Here is a 4,946-nt window from a genome sequence, read left to right as displayed (position 1 = left end):
ACCCCGAGGCTGCGAGAGCGCGCGGGGCGCGTCCCGGGGAGGGAGCCCCGCTTGGGCTGAGATTGCAGGGCTTTTCGGCTAAAACCTTGAGCCACAGAGATGCGGTGACACCAGTGAGGTGGGAGCAGTCGGGCTCCCCTTCTTCGTGGCCGAGAGGAGACGTGGCCGGCTTCCACGAGAAAGTTCCCTGGCGCCCCGCTCCCTGCTGCCTGCGGCGAGCGCTGGGACCCTCAGGACTTGCTTCAGCAAGGCTCTGTTGCCCACTAATCCACCCTTGAGTATGTCACTCATGGAGATGGTTTGGTAGAGCTTTGATGTGGTATGAAGATGTCAACCAGGTGTGCTGGCCCTGGGGCATCCCAGGAGGTACAGGCCAAGATGAGCAACCACCTGTGCCTGCTTAGGACCAATAAGCATGAACTACAAAGCAATCTGTAAATGGCTGCCGGCCAGAGGGGCCCCCGGCGGAGCGAGCTGGGAGCGGCCGGCGCCATGAGAAGCCACCACTCGGCTTTCGTCCCGGAGCCACTCGCCCGGGCCCCTCCATTTTGGCTCCACGTTTTCCCTCCGGGTCGGGGCAGCGTTGGCGCACGGGGCCCGCGGGCTTCCTTCTGAGGAGGTTGGTCTGGTGCCCAGCTCCCACGGCTAGGCACCTGCCCGCTTGGGGTCCCTGAAGTTTGTTCCGCATTTGCCCGGCTGGGTGCACTTCTGAAACATGTTCCCTCTTTGCTAGTGAAGCGCTCTTACTAGTCATTCAAGCAAAACCGGATTCCCGCTCCTTCAGGAGGCTCGGAGGCTCGACCTGTTTCTTAGAATAGTTTTTCCATAGCGCATTCCTATTCCTGGGACCTTTCTTCCCAGCTCGCCCAGCATGGTGCCTACCCTGTAATTGGGCCTGGATGCTGACCGAGGGCCAGTCCACTTGGGGGAGGAGGCTGAAGCAGGCAGTGGGGTGCAGCGTTTAGAAGCAAAATGACCTTGGTCATCCTCTAGTCTAAATAATTCAGTCACTATAGAGTGGGAACAGGTCCTAGGGCATGAAATGACTCCCTTCTGGGTTTCTCAGTCATCACCGTTCGCATTGATGCTCTAAGTACGCAAACTGTCAAGTGGGAGGGAGCGGAGAGCTATTGGGGGTGGAGGGGTGGGGTAGGGGGGTGGTTACCCACTGTCCGGAATTCCAATCAAGGAGGACAATTGTAGAAACTCCCAAGAAAACAGGCTCTGTTTTCAAAGCCTGTTTACATGTTTGGCATTGATAAGTACTTGGTCATTGTTTAAGATGGTTTCATAATTTTTTATTTTAAAGTCCAAAGGAGCATTCTACTACTCCGATTCCATATTGTCGCCCCCGTGTTGTAGGTATACTTTGATTACACTCCTTACTGCCTTCCCTTCAGTGAATTCCAATTTCCTCTTTTTTAAACATCGTTACCCGATGTTAAATCTTCCATTGATTTTTAGAGAGTGGAAGAGAGAGGGAAGGACACAGAGAGAGAAACATCCATGTGAGAGAAACACACATCGATTGGTTGGTTGCACAGCCTGCAACCAAGCTACGTGCTCTTAACCAGAATCGAACCCGGGACCCTTCGATCTGCAAGCTGATGCTCTATCCACTGAGCCAAACCGGCTAAGGCTCAGTTTTCTTTTCTTTTCTTTTTTTAGTTTTCTTTTCTTTACTAATCTGGTCAACATCAACAAACTGGACCATTTTTAGGAGTCTTGGGGCTGAGCATTGTAGTGCTGGGGGTCTGGAAGCAAGGTTGATATTCCATCCCCTGGGTATTTTGTTACAGATGCGCCTGTTAAAGGAATGTGGGAGAAGGCAGAGGGCCTAAGAGCATCATCAGAAATGACAACTTGAGCCCTGGCTGGGTAGATCAGTTGGTTAGAGAATGGTGCCGATAGGCCAAGGTTGTGGGTTCGATCCCTGGTTAGGGCACATACAAGAATCGACCAATGAATGCATAAATGAGTGGAACAAAAAAATCGAAGTGTATGTGTGTTTTTTCCTCTCCCTTTCTCTTTAAAATCAATTTTTAAAAATGTCTCCTTGAGCCCAGCTGGTGTGGCTCAGTGGTTGAACATTGATTGACCTATGAACCAGGAGGTCACAGTACGATTCCCGGTCAGGGCACATGCCCGGGTTGCAGGCTCGATCCCCAGTAAGGGGTGTGCAGGAGGCAGCCAGTCAGTGATTCTCATTATTGATGTTCCTATCTTTCTCCCTCTCTAAAATCAATAAAAAAGGTATTTTTTTAAAATGTCACCTTGAGAGGTGGATGGAAGCTCAGAGCCTCTGGAGCCCAGCCCTTAGTTGCATCACTTGGAGATGGAAAGTGTATTCAGGTCTGTATTTGGTGGCCCAGCAGGGCTAGCCCGGTGCTGCCGGTCCCTGCTGCCCCATCTTGTTTAAGAAGAATTGGCCCCGGCGTTTGGAGAGGCTGCCGGCTGGTTTCCGAGGTTGGCTGGACTGGAAGTGGAAATGCAGCTGTACTCCCTCCTCCCCCCATAAGAAAGCCGACTCCCTGGCCATCTCTCTGGGCTCGTAATGTGTCTCAATATTGTGGCTGCCCTGGGCACGAGTATTTTATCTCAGACTAAGTTATTTTGGTTTGGAGAAGGCAAAAATACTGAGTGCCGCGGCACAGATTACACTTCTTAGTTTGTTTTGTAAATGACGAAGTAGAACTTTCGAGGAAGCTTTGCTAGGCTGACTTGGCCCATCACTGTAGGAATCGCATGTTAAAATTGTGGGTTGAAAAAGTCACTCTGATCCATGTGAAAAATCAGATTCTTGTACCTCTCCCAGGTAGAGGTCTGGAGAGAGAGCAAGAAGTAACATTGGAAGGGAAAAAAATGAAAAAAAAAGTTTAAATCAGATTTCTTTGCCTGTATCTCCTCTCCTGTTCATTTTTTAAAAAATATATTTTTATTGATTTCAGAGAAGAAGTTTGAGGGAGAGAAAACTAGAAACATCAATGATGAGAGAGGATCATTGACTGGCTGCCTCCTGCATGCCCCCTACTGGGGATCAAGCCCACAACCTGGGCATGTGCCCTTAACCAAAATCGAACCCAGGACCTTTGAGTCTACAACCCGACGCTCTATCCCCCGAGCCAAACCTGCTAAGACTTTCCTATTCAGTTTTGCTGCCGTTGCCCTGGTGACTTCACCCTCTGTGGCCAGCTTGGTCCACCACGGTCTTCCTGGGCTCAGATCTGGCTGTCACCGGGCTTCCTGGAAACCTTTGTGACTCCCCGTGGCCCGGACTGCAGAGTGAGCCAGTGCAGCACATATCCCCGGGCCCCCAAATGTGGCCCCAGACTTCATTTTCCCATTCCCGCCTCCCGCGCCAGCAGCACACAGGCGTGTGGGAGCTGCTTCCAGCTCTGCCTCGTGGAACCTCTTTGGAAGGGCCCCGAAACCTTTCAGGCCTCAGTTCTGTGAACACTTTCTCTGGGAGCTCTGTTATCTGTTTCCTTAATCAGACACTTTTCTGTCTAATGCTTCCATAGACTTCCCCCATTTTGCCTTTTACTAAAGCGACTCGCCCGCTGTGGTAGAAAGTTCTGAGTGTTGCCGTAGCTAGTTGGGTTCAGTGGATAGACCATCAGCCTGTGGACTGAGGACTCCCAGGTTCAATTCCAGTCAAAGACATATGCCAGGTGGCAGCAGATCAACGATTCTCTCATCGTTTGATGTTTCTCTCTCTCCCTTCCCCTTCCTCTCTGAAGTCAATAAAAATATATTAAAAAAAAGAGAAAGAAACATTGAAGAAAGAACCCGCCATTGTTACACCCACATCTGGGTGTCGCTGTTTACATTCCTTTGTTGAGCCTATATCGTCATAAGCTTTTTAGCAAGAGTATGTGGAGCGCCTGTGTTTCATGGTCAAGACAGGATCAGAGGCCATGGATACTGACAACAGATCGATCTGTTTTCATTCAGTCTTTTTCCGTGGTTACATCTACTGCCTTGTCTTGATTTATAAGCAAAACCTAGACAACCTACAAGAATGTGTTTTGTAGTTTATTTAGGAAGAATACAGAAAACATCGCTGTTATTTTCGGTGAAGAAAGTCAATTTTGTACAGTTTATGTCAACATAAAGAAAATGTGAATTTGTTTAAAAGGAAAAAAAAAAGGGAAGTTCTGAGTGTCCTGTTTATGCCTCATGGCCCTGTAGAGTATTTGTTGAACTGAGTGAGGCGGACTGTAGTTTATAGTTACCCTTTTATTTCTTCATTCACAAGGTTATTTGAATTAGGATTTCAAGCCACAGGTAGGATCTTATTTAACAGCATTCACATTGCAATGGCTCAAAAGTGACAGCCCCGCACCCTGGCTGGCTGCTCAGTGGTTAGAGTGCCGGGCCCTCAGACCGAAGGGTCTCGGGTTTGATTCCCAGTCATGGACCTCGGTTTCCCAGCCCCAGTGGGGGTGCATGCAGGAGACACCCCATCAGTGTGTCTGATGTTTGATGTTTTTCTCCCCGCCCCTCCCTTCCACTCCCTGGAAATCGGACGAAATTCCCTGGGTGAGGATTAAACAGGAAAGCCGCCCGGCCCGGCCCAGGGACACTGCTGTTCGGAGCCTTGGCGCCGGGTGGCGTGCGCTGAGCGGGGACGTGCTGAAGGAGCTCGCCTGTCGACGCTGCTCTGTGTCCGGGGGAGGTTGGGACGTAAGGAAATAGGAGGGGAGGGCTCCGCCGTGTTGGAACCCCGTTTCCCATCAAGCCGTTGCGTTATGAAGGTGTTTGTCTCTTCCTTTTGAGTTCGGCCTGGTGTCTTTGCTGTTGATGAATGACGTTGGAAGATAAGGCTCAGAGAACGTGTGACCTGAGGTCACTTAGCTACTAAGTGATCGAACTTGGAGTGGAATCCCGACTTCTCCTTTACTGAGCTTTCCCCACAAGCAGCGGTGCCCTTAGAGGTGTTCTTA

The sequence above is a fragment of the Myotis davidii genome, unplaced genomic scaffold (genome assembly GCF_000327345.1).
Source record: "Myotis davidii unplaced genomic scaffold, ASM32734v1 scaffold668, whole genome shotgun sequence".
In the NCBI taxonomy this organism is placed as follows: Eukaryota; Metazoa; Chordata; class Mammalia; order Chiroptera; family Vespertilionidae; genus Myotis; species Myotis davidii.
This window is presented reverse-complemented; position numbering follows the sequence as displayed.